Source organism: Mus pahari, chromosome 4 (assembly GCF_900095145.1).
Source record: "Mus pahari chromosome 4, PAHARI_EIJ_v1.1, whole genome shotgun sequence".
NCBI lineage: Eukaryota > Metazoa > Chordata > Mammalia > Rodentia > Muridae > Mus > Mus pahari.
In genome coordinates, this window is record NC_034593.1 from 48032431 (window position 1) to 48053462 (window position 21032).

Sequence of the window (21032 nt, forward strand, 5' to 3'; positions counted from 1 at the left end):
TTTTTTTTTTTTTTTCTATGAGTCTAAAATAGTGTTATTTATAATCTAAAATAATGTTACTATATACAGTACTCTTATTTATGGTCATGTAGTTTGTGGTGTCTGTATCAGACATGTATAGGTCTTTGAGGGGGTTCTTTCCTCCTGGGAGCCATCTGTAGACTAGGTGTCTGGCTATGTTGTTGTAGCAGAGAAAATTAACCAGACCCAGGTTGTCTTCCTGCAGCTCACAGGCTGAGCCCACATGGCTGGCTGGCTGTTCATACCTCTGCTGCAGCACTTGCCAGACAGTTGAAAAGATTAGTGTGATTAACTTCTCAGATGCATCAAGCCCACAAGGAAAGAGCAGGGGCTGATTCACTGTTAACTCAGAAACACAGCTCTCATCTGCACAAAAGAAGATATAGATTATTCCAGAGGCAAAGAAAGCAATCAATCAAGGCACTTTCAAAATACATGGATGGATACAACAGGTTGGCAAGTAAATGTGAAACAAGGAAACTTCTGCTGCTGGCATCAGATTTTGTCTGCTACTTGTGTGGGGGAGGAGAAGGTGGTTGGTCTGTGAGTTGGTGAAAGCCGGGGTTCTGTTTGACTATTAGAAAAGGATTTACCCAGTAATAATGAGTATGCTTGATCAAACATATAGGTGATCAATAAGTGCCTATTAGGGGGCTAAAGATGGTCCAGGATAAGTTGGCTTGCAACATTCCAGGTCCCCATAATCAGAAAAATTCTGATCAGCCTTGTAGAATCTTTAACATAGGCATAGCATAGGTTTTTTTTCCCTTGGGAACTTCAGTTCACACCACCTTATATCCATCACCCAGCCATGGGGCCTGGCAGATAAGCAGCTGCAGGGATCACAGCACACTGCTCTAGCTGACAATTGCTCCAAGGGAGCTTAGCAGGGACCCCATTAGGAAAGAGAGGTTTTTAGTCCTTTCTGGCAATGTCCAGGAAGGCTCCAGATGGGTATACAATGTGAACTGTGCAAAGAGCCAGGCTATGGGCTGGCAGGAGGCCTCGTGCAGGAACCCACAGGGAGGCAACTGTGCCAGAGGAGGAGACAGTGAGCTGGATGGATAGACTACAGGGTGATAAGGCATGAGACAAAGTGGGGACAGACAAACTTCTGAAAAGAATGCAATGCCTCTGCCATTGCTTCTTGCACGATAGGACTGTTTCTTTTCTTTCTTTCTTTCTTTCTTTTTTTTTTTTCTTTCTTTCTTTCTTTTTGTCTGATTGTCTGACTAGATTGCAGGGAGAAATGCCAAAGGCTTTTCAAAAAGCTAGATTGTGTAGAATTTTATAGGTGAGAACCAAGGAAAATTTGCTACTCTTCTACCTGCTGTGTGAGCATAACAGGTTATTGGTATCATTAGCAATTGCTCCTTTGGCGATGATAAAAACTCCCAAGTCACACCGATAGCTTCACAAATGCCTAAGGCTACGGTTGGATTATGCATGTACACTCACCAACAGCTCCACAAGGCCTGTCTTTTGTCTCCCTTTCATCAAACTAAATGAAACTGATCAGTTGTGTGTTTGGATCCTGGAAAAAAATGGGAATGTTCTGAGTTTTCCAGCCTGGTGGTTGTAAGCTTTAGATATCTCTGTTCTCCCTGACAACCTCAACTGTTATGCTGTTGCTCTGGAGGATCATCAGTTCCCTACTCCTCTGGAGTGGGGCACTGCCTACCAGGTGATTGCTTATGTCAGTAGATGTGGTTTGAATAAGAATATCCCCAATAGGCTCATATATTTGAATGCATAGTCACCAGGGATTGGAACTATTTGAAAGGATTAGAAGGATTAAGAGGCTTTGGTAGAGTAGGTGTGGCCTTGTATATCATTAGGCCTATGCTCTCTCTCTTTGCCTGCAGATCAGGAGGTAAAGCTCTCAGATACGTCTCCAGAGCCATGCCTGCCACCATGTTCCCAGCCATGATGATAATGGACTAAGACTCTGAAAGCAGAAGCAAGCCCTACATAAATGCTTTCTTTGGTAAGAGTTTCTTTCATCATGGTTTCTCTTCACCTCAACAGAACAGATGTAGAGACAGTAGGTTTTCAGTGAAACTGATCCTTCAGGCAAATAAATGTGGGCAGTCTGAGTTACAAAAGCCCCTTCCTACTACTATGCCTTAGTCACTATTCTATTGCTGTGAAGAGGCACCATTACCATGGCAACTCTTAAGAGGAAAACATTTAATTGGGCCTTGCTTACATTCAGAAGTTTAGTCAGAGGTTTTGTCCATTATCATTGTTGCAGGAAGCATGACTGCACACAAACAGACATGGTGCTGGAGAGGAAGTTGAGGATTCTCCATCAGGATTGACAGGCAGCAGGAGGAAAAAAATGAGCCAGTGGGCCCACCTAGGGACTTCTGAAATATCAAAGCCTACCCTCAGTGACACATGTCCTCCAATAAGGTCACATTTACTCCAAGGCCACAGCGCCTAATCCTTTCAAATAGTGCCACTTCTGAGGACCTATGGGGGCATTTTCATGCAAACCTCCACAGAATCAGAGCCTTACTAAGTAAGTTGTTGTACCCTAAGGAAGAAGTGTGTACAATATTACACAGTTTACTTGACCACAAGGCCCCTCACCTTCAGACAGTGCACAGAGTGCTGCAGAGTTGGCACTTAGACACCCCCAGAAAATGAGAGATAGTAGCTTCCATTCCAATTCAGCTCCAGTCTGAAAGTCACTGGGCCAGGAGCAGTAGTGGCCATAACCCAGACCACTTATAGGAGGAGTAGAAGTGCACAATTGAGTGGAAACCTTGGGAAAGGTTCACTATTATAATTATAATATTATATATAGTATATAATGTTTAAAATATTTACTATAATTATATTATATATTTTTATATATTATAGTATATATAATTATATATATAATATAATATACTATATATGTTACACAGTATTATATGTGTAATGTATATTACATGTAATATATAATTATAATAAACACATATAATTATAATTATAATTATACATATAATTATAATATTATAATAGTTAAATGTACTCTTAGTTAATGACCCAACAATCTTTACCCTGAATATTTGCCTAAAGGTATTAAAAACATACTCAGTAATAGTTTACAATCAGCTTATTCATAAATATCAACTAAAAAGAATGCAAATTTCCATTGGTGAGGAAGGGATAATCAATTTGTAGGATGAGGCTATTCTATATTATTGCTTAAAATATCCCAGCACTTGGGAGGCAGAGGCAGGCAAATTTCTGAGTTTGAGACCAGTCTGGTCTACAGAGTAAGGTTCAGGACAGCCAGGGCTACACAGAGAAACCCTGTCTCAAAAACAAACAAACAAACAAAAATATATATATTCACACATGTGCCAATGTGGGTGACCCTAAATGCATCTTGCTACCTGACAGAGTCCAGAGCCCAAAGGACACATGCTATATACTATATATCCCCGTTTATATGACATTCTGGAGAAGACGAACCTCCAGTGTCAGAAAACATCAGTTCTGCTAGTGATTGGCAGAGGCAGAGAGAGGGGGTGACCTTAAGAGGCAGCAAACGGAATTTTTGGCTTTGAAGAAACTTCTTTGTATTATGAGGGGCACATGGGTAGAACACCATATAGCTAACTCAGTTTTATCCTATGAGAAACTTTAAGAATAAAAATTTTCTTTTCTTTTTCTTTTATTAATTATGCCATTCGTTTACATCTCAACTGATATTCCACTTCCTGGTTACCCTTCCACAAACCTCTCACCCCAGATCTGCCCTCTCCCCCTTCCTCTTTGCCTCTATGAGGGTGCTCCCTCACCCACCCTCTCCTGTTCCACCTCTCCAGCATCCCCCTATGCTAGGGCATCAGACCTCTACAAGATCAAGGGCCTCCCCTCCCATTGCTGTCAGGCAAGGCCATCCTCTGCTACATATTTATCTGGAGTCTCGGGTCCCTCCATGTACACTCCTTGGTTGGTGGTCTGACCAGCCGACATTGTTCTTCCTATGGGATCCAATCCTCCTCTGCTCCCCCAGTTCTTCCACCAGCTCATCTACCAGGGTCCCTGAGCTCAGCCTGATGGTTGTCTCCAAGAATAAAAAAAATTTAAATCGTCACAAAACCTATGACAGCTTCAGAGGTGAAGAGAACTAAACCTTACTCTAGCAGAGTAAATATTAAAAGAAATAAGTTATATAAATTTAGGTTATGTCAAATTTGATTAATTACAAGGAAAAAAAATACACAGCATAGACTTCACAAAACCCGGGGATATTTTGTATACTGTAATTAAAATAAAACATGCCAGGGTTTTTCCTAGACTTCCCAGGGTTTTTCAAATCCTACAAGATCAGATATTTACTGAGTATCATTTTTATGATCAAAAGCTCTCCCTAGTGCATGGATTACAATCACATCCCCTCGTTAGCCACAGAGAATCCAAGGGGGAAATATTTTAAGTTCTATTTACTTGATCTTTTTAGTTGCCTTTCTTTTCCTGTAAAGATTTTTCAAATCAAAGAACAAGTCTAAGCCCTTTGTCATCTGAAAGTTTTTTTTTTTTTTTTGTACTGAAATTCCATGAAGTGACTTTGTTGTGTTTCATTTAAATGGTGGTACTTTCTAAAGGTAAAAGCTTATTGATCAGAGCGCCACATCCCCGAGAAATCAAACTCAGCCTGCTTTCAAAGAGACTTAAATCAATTTATTCAGATGGACACACTTCTGCAGATTCAAGTGCAAATTAAAGCCTGGCTTATTTTGCATTTGTGAATACATGGGAAGGTTTTTAAAGGATGGGAGAAAATGGGCTTTTTAAATGCAGCCTTTCCTGGGGGGGAAATTGTAAGAAGAGACTGAAACCATAGCATGCTGGGGTTTCATTGTACGAAGGAGATCTGTTAAGGAGGGCGTGGGGGCATGCGCAGTCCTGCAGTTACTCAACATGTGCTTCCCAATGATATTTCACTCCGGCCCCTGAGCCTCCCAATGACAGCAAAGTGAACATTCTCTAGTGTCGCAGGACCCAGCGTGTGTTATCTCGGCAAATACAGCTCTCCCAGGAATAACCATTTCTATTCCAATGGGGAATAGTACTGCAGAGTCTAAGCTAACCGTCAACTTATCCCATAAGGTCGTGTGATTAAGAAGAAAAAAAAGCAATTCCACTCAGCAATATTTTTCATTTTTATAGGCAGACAAAGGAAACACATGAAAGCTACTTTTTTATGTCACCTGCCTATTTTTTGACTTTGAGTGTTAAAGTGGGTTCCAAAAATAATTTATTTTTTTAAATATTAAGATTCTGTGTCATCCAGGAGAACAAGTCCATCAAAAAAAACTACTGAGAAAAGCTCATCTGAACTCCCAGAGACTGAAGCAGCAATCACAGGGCCTACACAGGCCTGCGCCAGGTCCTCTGCATATACATAACAGCTCTTAGTTCCATACTTTATGAGACTCCTGAGTGTGTGAAGGATGGGTCTTTAATTCTTGTAAACTTCTTGAGACTCGTTCATTTTTCCTTTGGTGTGTTTTGTTCAATAAAATGATGGGTAGTTTTTTTGTTTGTTTGTTTGTTTGTTTGTCTTGTTTTTTGTCTTATCTTATATTTTATTCTGTTTTGTTGTTATCTCGTTGAAGCCTGTTCTTTTCTCATGAGAGTCTAAAAGGGAATAGATCCAGATAGGAATGGAGCGGGGAGAAACGGAGTCTAGAGGGAGGGGAACCTGTAATCATATATGTTGTATTAGAAAAGGGGGAAAGGAAATTTAATAAAAAAGGGAGAAGGAAAAATAGACGGATGGGTAGGGAAGGAGTGGATCTGGGAAGAATTGGGGCAGAGGAGAAAATATAATCAAAACCTATTGTCAAAAGCCTCAAAGAACTAATTAAAAATATATACGTGTGTGAGTGAGTATGTGTGTGTGTGTGTGTGTGTGTGTGAATGTGTGTTATGTGTGTATAGAATATTCTGTGTCGTTGAAATTATGCCCTGAGCTAAGAGTGTAAAAAGGAGAAGAGAAGCATCTAGAGACCTTCCTAATGCTGGGGCCTCCAGGAGGGATTCTTAGGATGCAGTGTTTAAGCCCCACCCCCAGAAGTGACCACACCCCTCTCCTGCAGATCTGGGGTTCTCCCCATCAAACCTGTGTGTCTATGAACAATTGCTGACATGACTATCTACAATCCTGTTCTAAACATCACATCTGACCCCCCCCCCCATTGGGTGCTTATTCTGTGCAAAACACTTCTAGCACTTCCCACGTAGGTATGTACTGGGAACGGCATGAGCAACGCAAAAAACACATCTGCATCCCTTGTCTGGGATGAACAATCCGAAGAAACAACACAAAACAAAACAATGTCTACCTGTTCAAGGAGGAAGAAACACGGAGGATGAGGGGATATTGATTACATGCAGATAAAAACGAGAGAGAAATAAATAGGAAAACTGAAATATTATAAGGCCCCCATTTCAATACCAGCAGGACATATCCCTTTGTCATCTGTGTGGCCATCACGACTCAGTGACCTTGAGAAGTCACTTCATCCATCTCTGGCTTTTCCATCTTTCTAGGATGTAGTGGATGACCCATCTGAGAACCCAGTTCCACATCAGATCCAATGAAGCCGCCTTGTCCTTGAGTCTCAGCAATGAAGCTTTTCCTTGCTGTGGGCTGCTGACTGGTTACCACTGAGCCAGGCAACCTCTTGCTGGCATGTTGAGCCATGCAGCCCAGGAGACAAGCCTCCAGTGAGAAGGGAGAGCAGCTGAACACTGTTCCCAGTAGGCCCCAAGCTGCAGTAGTTCTGATTCCCACACTCCTCCGTTAAGTTTCCTGGCAATTCCAGCTTGAGAGATTCTATCCCATGTCAGGCTTTATAGATGCTTTATCTCCATACTACTCAGGAACTGAAGAGAAAACTCATGAATTTGAAATCTACTTGCTGGGCAAATGACACATGCATTTGTAGATACACCACCACCACCACCACCATCAACAAAAAACCAATATTGATTTATTGTGAATTTTGCACAACATATTTTGATCATATCCATGCCCTCCAGCTCCTCCCAGGTCCACCTCTACCTCTCCACACATCCCTCAACTTCATGTCCTTAAAAAAAAAAAAAAAATCAACTCCAATTTGTCCTGCCCCTTCTGGGTATGAGGCCATTCACTGGACTGTGGTCCACCTACCAGTAGCCTCATTTTCAGAAGATGTCAACCATCATCAGTTAGGGGTGGAGGCTAATGAGCATCCCTCTTCAGGCTGGAATGGTGGCTGACCTGAGTCTGATTTCAGGTATCCTGTCTGTCCCAAAGACGCTCTTTCACTTCAGTCCTGTTCAACCTCTTGCTCTTACAATCTTTCCAACGCCTCCCCCGCCCCCCCCCCCCCAGCTTCTGCAATGGTCCCTGAGCCTGGAGGTGTGGCATAGATGTCCCCTTTGTTTGTGTCTGAGCACTCCCAGTGACAAGTACTCTTTGCATTTCGATTGGCTGTGAGTGTCAGTCACCACCATCTGCTGCACCAAGCCCCCCTGAGGGCTGAGAACTACATACTCTGTGGGTCCTAAGATCCCCTTTAAGGCCTGCTGCCAGTGACTCACCGCCTCCCACCAGTGACACAGATGAATCAGCAAGGTTTTTTTGTTTGTTTGGTGGTGGTTTTGTTTGTTTGTTTGTTTTCTGGCTGTTGAGCCTTCGTTGACTTTTAAAACCCAAATCACAGGAGACCAGCCATGCAGTAAGAGCATTAATAACCCAGAGCTATTAGATACAATTTGCTTCTTTCCAAATGAAGGAAACAACTATGAATGTTTTTCTCATCCTTGGGCAAACTGCCTAGCTCCAAACATACGCGTTTTGTGAATATCCTCTGGGCAAAACGGAAAGTGACTTCTTTATGGAATATCAGGGCGGAGTGAGTTCATGCAAGATGGTTGCTGGACGGTGCAGCTCACTCTTATAGTCAAAGGCTACTATTGAAAAAATTCCCCAAAGGCCCCATGCTGGTCTGGTCAACTTCACAGTCCCTTCTTTCCACTCAGAAACTGTGAAAATTCTTTTTCTATAAAACACAGTCCGCGAGCTACTAGCTTTTTCCTTAAGAGCCAGAGGCAGAGGCAAACAGACTTTAGCTCCATCCTCCTGACTCTATGATGTCCTTTGAACACAGACCACATGGGTTAGCCCTCCCTGGCTTGCCACTAACCTGTTTGGGGGCAGACACACTCTCCTAGTTACTAGAGATGAACATGAATTTACCATGTCTTCAGGCCAGCTGAAACAGGTCAGTCTCAGGGGATGGTAGCCTAGCAACCATTACATCTTCAGGCCTATTATACAGGCACCTTTTTCTTGGCATCACCTGACCTCTTTCTTCCACAGCCTGAAAGGACTGTGTGGTGGGGAAGCTGGAGAGGGCCTTAGTCTCAGTTTGAGTGTGTGTGTGTGTGTGTGTGTGTGTGTGTGTGTGTGTGTGTGTGTGTTGGAGCAGAAGATGGATAAAGACAGAGGTAGGGGACCTAACCACTAAATCAGTGTTACCATCTCCCAGATCAAACATACTAAAGAATCTATCAGCTGAAATTGGGCTAACTACTGCTTCAGAAAACACCAGAAGGGCATCCTCTTCCATCTCAGCAGAAATAGCTGCTCTTAGAATTTAAACCACTCCCAGGAGCATCTTCCAATGTCTAAGGACTGATGTTTACAGAGCACTTAGAAGCAGCAGTTTTCAACTTGTGGATCAAATGACCCTTCACAGAGATTGCCTACCCTATAACCTTCAGATATTTATATTACAACCACAGCAGTAGCAAAATTACAGTTATGAAGCAGCAATGAAAATAATTTTATGGTTGGGAGGTCACCACAATAGAAGGAAGTATAGTAAAGGGTCTCAGCGGTAGGAAGGTTGAGAATCACTGACCTGGCGTGTCCAGGCATGGTGTTGCCAATGTTATTTTATTGAAGACATCAATTGTATTCATTCTAATGCTACTGATGAGAAAGCGGGTAACCAGAGCAGTCAAGTAACCTGCTTTAAGTCACACAGCTTATAACGAGTTCTTTTTTTTCCCAACAGCCAGTGGGGCAGGCAGCAGCTTTGACCTCCTCACTCTGCCAGCTTTGCCTGTTTCAGTGGCATTAAAGGAAGCAATGCTAAAGTGATTTCAGAAGCAACCATGTGGGTGATCTAAAGTGATGTTAAGGAAACTCCCTCTGTACATCACAAGCTACTGAAAAAAAACATCTCCCCGTTGATTTGCCACCATCCTCAGACCTGATTTTTTACAGGAGTAAAAAGCCATAAATGCCCATTAAACGAATTAGTGGATGATCCCATTCTAAATGACCCTTTAGATACAGTTGTGAGGTGTCTTCTCAAAATGAGCTCTCACTTCTTTTAACTCATTTAAAGTCATTTTCCTTCATACTCCTGGGAAAGTCAGCATCTCCACCTAGCCACTGAGAAAAATCTCACCACCCACATGTGTGACTCTATGACTCTATCTAGTTTCCTGGGAAGAGGTACGTGTGCTTAAAAACAAACGACCAAAGAGAAGAAAAGCAAATATTTCATTTACTGGGAATTGAGCTAGGATAACAGTACTGTAGCCTCTATTGTGGTTCCTAGACCCACCTGCTTGGCCTATTTGTAATTTATACAGATATGTGCATGAGTGCAAACACACACACTTCATAATGATCACAGACATTTGCAGATGATCATTTTAAGCATCAAATTAAGATACTTTGCAGGACGTGGTGCGCGCCATTAAAAATGGACACGTGGGAGGAGGATACAGAAAAAAATGAGAGAGGAGCCACCTGTTCTCTGAACTGCCCGGGTCACACTGACAGGAAGCAGTGTAGTCAGCCACAGCTGGAAGCGAAGCGCCTCTGGGGCAAAGTGCTGCTGCCACAGCCAGCAGCAATGGGAACTCAGCCCAGGTTGGCAGCCAGCTCAGTCCACATCCACACTGGCAAGTGAAGCCAGGAGAGAATCAGTTAATCACTTTTAACTGAATTGATGTGCTGCCTACACCGTTCCCCTTGGAGTCCCAGAGAAGCCGTTGCGCATCCTGTTTTTTTTTTTTTTTTCCTGCTTGAGGTTGATCTGCTGTGACAGGTATAGGTGTCAGAACTCAACAGTGCTGGATGAAGGCAGCCTCTTCTGAGTAACTGAGAACCAAACCTAATCTCTCCAGCTGCTGAGGATGATGCAGATGAGCCACAAAGCCCTGACCCCAAGGGAAAGGCAGCAGATGGAGGGGAAAGGACCGTCCTCCCCATCTGGGCAATCTATGTGTGGAAAGCTGGTAGTTAACTGTAGTGACATCCTTCCCAAAGTTGCATATGGCCAAGATGTGTAGGAGTTCATAAGCATCCCAGGAGAACAATGGGAAAAACACTGAGGGAGTTCTATCATTGCTCCTCTTATAAAGGTGAATGAACGAAACGTTCAAGAAAGGTCTCCTTGTGTGTGAGCCTCATCCATCACCCATTGAATGTCATCTCAGACAAGCCCTGACGAAGAAGCACCAGCTCTTAGGAGTAACTGAAAGTTTCCTACTAGTAGCCTTTGTCAGACCCAGTTCTACCCACAATAGTTTACATAAAAGCAAAGCAACAAGGGAACCCCTGGGAGACTATTTGCTTTGAAGCACAAATGTGAACGGTCTGGTTTCAGCACACTCAGATTGCTTTCTGTGCAGAAAAGGGAGCTACAGGCTAAACTATCACTGCCCGGGTCCCTGGCAAGGTGACGTTCACGGAATTACTCCTTAGACTGTAGGAGATGCCAGGCACATGCAGCTGTTATTTGGGAGAATGCTCTCGTAAACCCTTTCTTCCTCTCTGACTGCACAGCCTTCTCTCAAGCTCATGACCACAGATGTGTGCACATCTCCAGATGACATGAGGGAGCTGGTCCTCGGATAGCGCGTTTCAGTGATGCACTGTGGTTAGCTGACATTTTGTAGAGTTCTTTCCCTCTCCCTATAGGTGAACCATCAGCTCAGGTTCCCTTCTGTACTTGTGTGTGAGTGTGTGTTTGTGTATGTGTTTCTGTACGTGTGGCAGCTGCGTGTGCACAACTGTGAACCCATGTGTGAAAGCCTGATAACAACCTCTGTGACTTTCCTCCAGTGGTGGATGTTTTGTCTTGAGACAAGACCACTTAGAACTCCCTGGTGCTGCTGGTCTGCCCAACTAGGGAGCCCCAAGAATCTGTTTCCAGCTCCCAAGCTCTGGTGTTACAAACATGGACCATTATGCCTAACTTATTTTTTTAAATGTGACTTCAGGATATGGAACTTAGGTCCTCATACTTGCAAATTGAGCACTTCATCAGCTGAGCTCTCTGCCCAGCCCCATCTTATCTGTGAAATCATTTCTCACCTGGACCTTTAGGTAGTTAAGTCTTTGCTCGCTAGTAGCAATGACAGACTATAGCCACAGAAATTGTTCTGTTTCCTCTACTACATACAAGTTGTAGTAGAGTTGAAGCAGGATCTTACCCCGTGTAAGGCAGACCAGGAGCAAGAGAAGCAACCAGCTCATGACAGGCATGACACAGAAGGCTTGCTTTTAACTTCCCCAGGGTTGTTCACTGTTTGGGTGCCACAATAAATTGATAAGCTGTTCCCTAAATCTAACCCTATTATTTATTTAATCATCTATCTATCTATCTATCTATCTATCTATCTATCTATCTATCTATCTATCTATCTATCTATGAATCTATCTATCTATCTATCTATCTATCTATGAATCTATCTATCTATCTATCTATGTAACTATGTATGTATCTATCTATCATCTCTCTCTCTCTCTCTCTCTCTCTCTCTCTCTCTCTCTCTCTCTCTCTCTCTTCTTGTGACTCTCTAGCCACCTATCCTGAAAAAATTACCTCCTAATTCAAAATCTCTTTGCTGATTCATGAAGTAGAAATAAAAGTAGTATGGAACCTGTAGCCTTTGTGCGCATGTGCACACATGCATTTGTATGTGTGTGTGTGTGTGTGTGTGTGTTTCCAAGTGGTTTATGCTGTTTATTGACTTAAACTTATTCCATAAGTCAATGTGATCATTCTTCAATATATCTAATGATTTTGAATCCAAGGAAAGACTTCCCTGATTAGGGTCTTGAATTCCCCCAAATCTGAGACCTGGTGAGATTCTCCCATGTAAAGGGGAACCTGAAAATCCTCTGAGAATCTCATTAAGCCATGCAGTCATCCATCTCCTGCTGCACAGAAGGACACAGTAAGTACCAGCCACTGTAGCTCCATGTGCTATGTTACCTGGGAAGTAGTCCTTCTACCATTTTCTTGAACCTCGGAGTTTGGGACCCTGAGAGTGCCTTAGGAGAGGAGAACTCTGTGTAAGCAAGTCGACTGCAGAAAGCTGCTTGTCCCCCTGTCTCCATGTCAAGTGAACAAGGAGATAATGAACTTCCATGCTGCTGACTCTTTCTAAGTGACAGGGCTTGAAAACCTCAAAGATCATTCCCCAGTGAAACTCGGGTCACTTTCCATTGCACAATACCAGGCTGTTCCTGGATGCTCCGTAAGTGAGTAATGAGTTCTGAATCCAAAACTCATTTACAAAGTCATCACTGAAAAATTCAGAAGAGCATCTTACCCTGCATAAATACAGCCAGGAGCTTCTTCTGAGCAAAACTGATTGACAGCCAAGTGTGGTCTGATTCGGTAGAGTGTCTGGGTCTTTTATACTAAAGCTTGCATTTTGAAAAACATGAGCTTGTTTTTCTCAAAACTGGCAACATTTTAATGCTAAATACATACGTAAATGAAATAAGTGAAAAGGCAAGATATTCTTGGTAAGACTTTAGCATGGGGGGAGTTGCCTCTGGAAGTCCCATATTTTTCTGGATTTTTTTTCTACCCATTGATAGGACTCTGAATGCATTTTCTTTGATGCCTCAACCCACTATTCAGCAAGAGCATGCTCACTAAATGCCCACCCAGTTGAAATGTAATCAGATTTGCTGTGTGGGTGTACATTCCTTCAACAAATGTTCAGGTACTTAAAAAAAAAATACTGAGTTTTGCTGTTCTTTCCTGCTCTGTTCTGTTCTCTCTTCTGCTTCCCCCTGTGCCCACTAGAATAGAGTCCAGTTGTCTGGCAGAAGTTGTCTCACTTCACATCCCTGGAAGGAAGACAGGCCCCTGGCCTAATACATTCTTTGGCTCTGTGCATGTTATTGTCTCCATCTCTGGGTAATGCCACTGTCCCTCAAGGATGGGCTTCTTTGTTGGATTGGCCAAGGCCTGTGTGACGGTTATTCTTTGACTACATCTGGAATTATTTAAAAACCCCCAAATGGAGGGTAAACCTATAAGGGATTTTTGCTTAATTTAAAATAGGAAGATCCACTTCTGGATTTTTGAGGTAGGAAGACACACCTTTAATCTTGATCCTTTGAGCTGAAAAAAACCCTGCCTCTAATCTGAGTCACACCTTCTGCTGGAAGTCTATCTTGGGATATAGAAGATGGAAGCTTTTCACCTTTCCCTGCTTGCTCTCCCCTAGATACCAAGTTAATTCTCTCACCAGCATTCGAGCCTACTTTGGGATTCCAGAGTCTACTGCAGACCAGTTCAGACCTCCAGACTCACGGACTGAGCAACTCCTGGATTCTTGGACTTTCATTCATAGGCAGCCATTGTTGGATTAGCCTGCATGTCATTGTAATAACCCCCCATTATCTCTCTCTCTCTCTCTCTCTCTCTCTCTCTCTCTATATATATATATATATATATATATATATAGAGAGAGAGAGAGAGAGAGAGAGAGAGATTCTATAAGTTCTGTTACTCTAGAGAACCCCGACTAATACAATTTTGAAGGATGCCTCTGACAAAGCAGATTCTTCTTGACTTTAGCCAGCTGTACCCCTCTGAGACTGCATGCTCCCCTGTGCCCAGCCAAAACTCCACTGCAGGGACACCTTGCCTGCCATGTGCCAGACTAGCAGATCCACCAGCCACCAGCTGTGTAGTCATGGCTCACAGACACGCACAGACAGAGATTGGCAACACCACTCTGTGGAGTTAAGCTTGGGGCTTCTTTACCTGGCCCTGTGGACTAGAGGTCCTGGGTTTGCTGCATGCATGTTCATCTCCTTCTTGCTATGGGGGAGCTACTCTTTGGGGAATGCCCGTGGAAATGCTAGAGGTGCATGATAATCAGTGAAGGTTATGGACCCATCTAGCCCATTCTCACCACCACCACAGTAGCTCAGCTTTTGAGGCAATGGTGCTGCTGCGGACTCCTGATTTGCATGGAGGAAGTTGAGTGTTATTCTTCAGCTTTCTCTTCGTGATCTTCTGCAGTTTTGCTCAAACTTTCCTCATCCCTGCATATACACAAATACCTAAGACCAGTTGAGACCAAAATAAGGAACTCGAGCAGGCAAAGGGGGCGTCAACCACGTTAAAATAAGATTCCTGTTACATACGTGATTCCAACTCCCACTCCATTTTATATACTCTACATTTATCTCCAGAACTGTCCTTAACTATTTAAAGCATGCTTGTTTCCCCAAATAAACTCAGCCAGCGTCAGAACACCCACTTTACAGTTGTGTGAAACCATGTAGCCATGTACATCAACCAGATGCACCAGGATCCCAGGCAACTGGGCATAAAAGTCCTTTATTTTTCTTCTCGCAGGCAAAGTTACTTTGTGAATAGACAGAAGAGTTCTCAAAAATGTCTGACTTCATCTACATGGGTCATGGGGGCTCCCTGTGGCGGGAGATGTTGTAGAGAAGGTTCACAAATTTTCCACGCAGAATAGAGCCAAAATCTGCCAGTGCCTAAGTGGGGGCTTTAGCTGTTAAATAAGCCAATTGAGAAATCTAAGCAAATGGCCTGCAAAGCACGGATAGCAACATCTATGTTCAGTCTCTGAGAAAGAGGAGTCAGGAGATACCAAGCTCGATTTCATCAGCAAAGCTGAGGGAAAAGCCATGAGCCCACAGCCCACTGGGAGCTCTATCATGGCCCTGCTTGTTGACAGACAGACTGGGCTGGTGGCAAAAGCTTTCTCTGGCTGTCAGATCATTTTCAAAAGCAGCAATTCCTGTCATGCTAATAGCTCAGCCTATAATTAGGTGTATTTATCCATGTCCCTGTGATCTGTCCCTTGTTTTCCATGCTTGATTTCCTTTAAGAACAAATAATCCCTATGAATTATTCTTTTCCAGAGTGGCAAGTGGGAGGAAAGGAGAGAAGAAGAGGGGGAAGGAGGGAGGGGAAGGAGAGAAGGAGGGAAAGGGAGATTATAAAATGGTCTAAATTCAGTGTCCTGGGCAATTAGGAGACAGTGGGTGGCCAACTGGGCTTTGAGCAGCATCATTATCCGTGTCAGTGAGATGCCTAGGAAGTGCTTTCCTCCAGGAAACTGAAGCAAAAATATCACCCCTCATATTCGCTCATTTTCCAGGAACTCTGAGGGACCAGCCGGCTATTGCCCAGTGTGTTCTTTCCCAGGAAATACTGCCTGTACCCAAAGCACATACTGCCTCCAAACTTCAGCGTCCCCGCTGAATCTTTAAACCATCCGCACAAAAACTGGAGAGCACCCCCCACAGACATTATATAAGTTGTTATGATCTGCTCCTGATAGGAAACAGGAATTTCCTATTTCCATTGGAAAGGGGAGTTTCCAGAACGTTCATTCCATTGCAGAGCTGCATATTCTGTGACGGCAAGATCTCATTTCATACACGTAAAAGACCTCAAACACAAATACTGTCATGTTCCCACCTTTCAGATAAGAAAGGGTGTTCAGCACAGTTAAGATAGCAGCCATCTTGATTGGCTGTGCACAGAATCTACTGCCCTCGTCTTAGTTCTTGATGGCTCCAGAGCAGGCTGCCTCTTCTAACTGAAACAGAAAGGTGCTTGCACTGAGAAACAGAACCACTGGAGTGTTTCTGCCAGTTCTTTCTCCTCTCATCGTACATCGTACTCTGCTTTCTGTTGTGCTGATTAACACCATGATGAAGAGCAACTTGTGGAGGAAGGAATTTACTGAGCCTTATAGGTAGCATAGTCCATCGGCTGAGAGAAACCAAGACAATGACTAAAGAAATGAGCCCCAAGGCAGAAACCACGGAGCAATGCTGCTTACTAGTCATCATCTATTCATGGCATTTTTAGCCTAGGCCCACCTGCCTAGGGAATGGTGCCACCTACACTGGACTGGGCCCTCATATAAATTACCAGTCTAGAAAATACCCATAGACATTGCCACAGGTCACTCTGATCTGGACAACTCCTTAGTCGAGTTTTCCTCTTCCCTGATGACTGTAGTCATCTGATGTGCCACCATGATGGACCAAGTTGAAGGCTGATGCTCGGTCTCTAATGAACTATGACACACAGTCTCAGCCAGAAAAGGGGGGAAGGCACAGGAAAGAACTAAGTATTACTCCCAGTGTGCTGGGACCCTTGTTGTAATGAGCTCCTGGCTTGCCTTTTAAAAACAGTTTGTTGGTTGGCACGGAGACTGCAGGAGTAAGAACCTCTAGGGTGAGTTTTAATAAGTTCTGGAATGGTGCCTCCAAATCTTCTGATCCATTGAGAATCTGAGGAGGTTCTGCACCAAGACCCTAAGTTAATTGGCCCTGGGCCGTTCACACCTGAGCATCCTTACAGCCCTCAGCACCCACCTGGGCCACTCACACCTCAGCATCCTTCCAGCCCTCAGAGCCCACATACATACATCACACACGTGTGTGTGTGATGTGTGTATGTGTGTGTGTGTAATATAATACACACTCTCCATAGCTAGTCTCGTCTTGACTCTGAGCATCCTCTGAGAAATGTTGCCTCAGTTTCTCAAGTGCTAGGATTGCAGGTATGCATCATATTTATAGGGTATTTCTTGAGATAGTCTTTTCTCTTGCTTATAATTTTGAACTGGAAATCTAGTTACAGACATATATTAATTTTTTTAAGAGTGGAAAGCAACACAGAACTAGTTTGTACTTTATATCTATTTTCTTCCAGAATAGGCTGGTTTCTTTTTCCTTTTCTTCATTTTATTTTACCTGAACATTCTTCTTCTTCTTCCTCCTCTTCCTCCTCCTCCTCTTCCTCCTCTTCTTCTTTTTGAACATTCCTTTTCAATTTCCTGTGTTTCATGGACTAGATTTCCTAGTCCTTTATTTCACAATAACTTGAATTTTCATTTCAAATCAAAAGAAAAGCATTGCATGTGTGAAGCAAAATACTGTATGATGCAGAGCTAAGCTTTCAGGTTTGAAGGCTAACTAAACTAGTCCTGCCACTGCGTTGGCGGCTCCGTTTCAAGCACTGATTTTCTTATCTGAGGAGCAAGGGTGAGGAGCCCATACTACTTTACATGGAGCTGGAAAGTACATGGATCCTGGCCTCAGGTGATGTTGCTGGCAGCCACAGCAGCCACAGAAGCAGCAGCAGCATGGAGGCAGATATTGATCAGGCTGGTGGATCATCCATTATTTATTTGCTTTCTTATGAAGCCACTTGAGCGTTCGAGCTTCTGGCCATTTTGTCCATCATTTGACAGGAACAGAAAGCAAATGTTGTAGTGTGAGAGCAGCCAGGCTGTGATAAGAAGAGGTGGAAACAGAGAAACCATGAAGATCGGGGTAAATGGGATTCAAAATACTAGGCATGAGGCTGAGAGGACCAGGCAGGCAAGGAGATGCTGAGTGCAGAGCAAACGATCCCTGTTTGTTCCTTGCCCCACCCCCACCCCCAGCCTCCTCCACAAGGGCAAAGAGAGCTGGGCCAGTGCACAGACTCACCTCCAGCCAGCCCACTATTCCATGCTGTAACAACAGTTCACTGCCACAGGCAAGAAACATGGTAATTGAAGGTTGTAGTGAGTAATTACATTTGATATGATTAACATCAGGTGGGCTATTCTAGCACGTCTAAAACAAAACCCACTTATGCCAGGAGAGAGCATTACCTGGCTTACAAAGAAGACTGCTGAACCAAACACACAGGCTTATGAAAAACCCTCCAGCATAAGGAGGACTTTGCTGTTGATATGTCAGCCCACTTACAGTCAGTGTGTCCTGACAGCTAAGTCACAGGAAGCAATAGCAGACCTTTTTGTTGTTGTTTTGGTTTGATTTTGTTGTTGTCGTTGTTGTCTTGTTTTGTTTTGTTTTTTGCTTTTTTGTGGGGTTTTTTTTGCAATTCTTTCTATTCTTCCTTTCAGATTTAAGGAACCTCTCACACAAGTGCCTAAAAGGCTTTGAATTCTAAGCAGTACTTAACCTGTGACGTTACAATCCTCCATTCTAAAAGAGGAGACAATAATATTTAGCTTAACTACCCTTTGTTAACAGTCACCTAATCACGAATTGGAATAGTTAAGCTCTCACAAAGCTAAAATGAAAATACTAATGTCTAAAAAATTTCAGTCTAAAATTATTAGACTTTATTTTTTTACAAGGATTTATTTATTTATTTAGCATCTATGTGTCTATAGGTGCACAACTACATTGCTGAATAGAACAGAGCTTGGTATTCAGGGAAAACAGTGAATTAAGGGGTAGGTGGATGGATGGGTGGGTAGTGAGTGGGTGAGTGAAGTGGATGGCAGATGGATGGATGGATGGACAGATGGGTGGATAGATGGATGAGAGGACAGATGGATGGGCAGGTGGGTGGATGGATGGGTAAATGGTTTGATAGGTGGGTGGATGGGTTGGTAGGTGATGGGTGACTGGGTGGATTTAGGTAGGTGGGTACTTCGTGGTTAGGGTTTGTACGTGGGTGAGTAGGAGGATGGATGGGTGAATGTGTGAGAAGAAAAGAAGATGGAAAAAGGAATGGGTGGATGAGATGCAGTTGAATGATAGATGACAAGCATCCATGTTCTAAAACTAAGCTCCATTTAATTCTTATCTGACTGGACATTTTCTACACTTACTCTCTGGCCAACTCTTTAGCTCCCTTTTACATATTTTAATGACTTCCAAAGTATTTGAGATTCTCTCCTCAAACCTTCCTAGTTCTACACTAATTGGCATCTTCTAGGGAAAGTGATTGGCAGTTGGTGCCTGTGTACTAGGAGTTGCAGACACTGAATGAATGCTTTTCTCTGTGTTTGCTGATCCAATACTCACAGAAGGTCAACAGTGGGTGCTGCCATTACATTCAAATGCACCGGCCCAAGTTTCCCAGGTTAAGTCATCCAAATTGATACACTTATAGGATCTGAACTCTATTAAAATGTTTTAGGTAACTATACTGTGGCCAGACAGTGATAGATTAAAATGTTCTTCCCGGCACTCCATGGCTCTCCATGCGCTGCTCCACAGTCTTCTGCAGAAGCACCATCTGCAGGTCTGCAGTGCCGGGCTGCTGACTTGGGTGAGGGCTGTGTGACTAGCTTTGTCTGGTGGTTCTCCCTGCCACATTCAAGGCAACCAATGGCTCAGAGCCCTGTAAGGGTGCTTGTGTTCTGTCTTGCTCCTATCCACCCCAGGAGACAAACCTACTCATGAACCTAGGTCGACTTTCCGTCTTCTCTGGTATGGTAATGTGGGAGCTACTGTGTAACCAAGGGAAATTTTGAGCTGCAATCAGTGATGAGAAAGGACATTGTCATCCTCACAGGGGCCCAGGGAAGGGCACATGGGGTGAAAAGCCCCCCACCCCCACCCCTGTGCTCTTTTGCTTCCGCTAATCACTGAGGGTAGGCTCTGTCAGGGACAGTCTGGGATCTCAGACAAAGGGGTTCTGTTCAGCTGTGCACAATTCCTAGTGGGAAAAAGCTATGGATGAAGCATCCTTGTACGTTGAAGGATTCTGTGGGAAACCTGGGCAGGCTATCACAGTAACCAATCACCAGTGATTTCTCGAGGCATGGTCACCAGACCAGCATCACCATCACCTGGGAACAGGACACAAACGCAGATGGTCAGGCCCATCATGACTTAGATTCTCTAGGTGTGGAACCCAACAATATCTTCAGCAGTGAAGGTGACTCTGACGATGCACAGTGAACTTTGCAAAGCACTGTGATATACCAGCATTGTGTGTGTGTGTGGGGGGGGATGGGGCCAGACTTATTAGATTAGTTAAAAAAGGAGGACTCACCTATGGTATGTGGGATCCTGATACCCATGGAGAAATGGGACTGAGTAGTGGCATTCATCCACCCCTCTCTGTTTCCTGATGCTATGGGACCAACGGCTTCAAGCTCCAGCTGCCTTGGTTTTCCCTCCATGATGAACTCTACCTTGAACTGTGAGCCAAAATAAAGCCTTTCTCCTGTAACTCGCTTTTGTCAGAAGGTTTTACCGTGGTCGCAGGAAAGGAAACTAAAACAGTGTTTTTAAGTTTGTTCGTTTCATAGCATATTTAGAATTCATATTTGGGGGGCTAGAGGGGACAACTCAGTGGTTAAAAGCACTGACTGACTGTTCTTGCAGAGGACCTTGATTCCCAGCACTGGTATCTGACTCACAACCCACCTGTAACTGATGCACAACCTGTAACCCCAGCTCTAGGGAATTCATCGCCTCCTTCTGCCTTCCATGGTTACTACACACATGTGGCTGCAGCTATACATGCAGGCAAACACACTCATACATAGAAAATAAAAATAAACATTTTTTAAAGGGAGCATACTGTTTAATGCCTAAGAAGTAGCTACATTAACATACACATTAAACATACTAACAATTGAACCTCACCCCAGTTGTAGGGAACCAAAACGTAGAGAAGAATCATCATTTTGTTCCCAGAGTGTCTCTGACTTACTGTGCGTGTGAGTGGCCGTGAGCAGTGCTGACAGTCTACACTTCTGTCATCTAATTCTGTGCTGCTCGTTTGGGGACTGTGTGTGGCAAACATCCTAAATGCACAAGGACCCAGACTCCTTTGCTTGGCCTGGAAAGCCTCGGCCAGCCCTTGCCCCTAGTTTGACTCAGGACCCGCGTCACCATCACCTACAGATACTGCTGAACCTGGCTC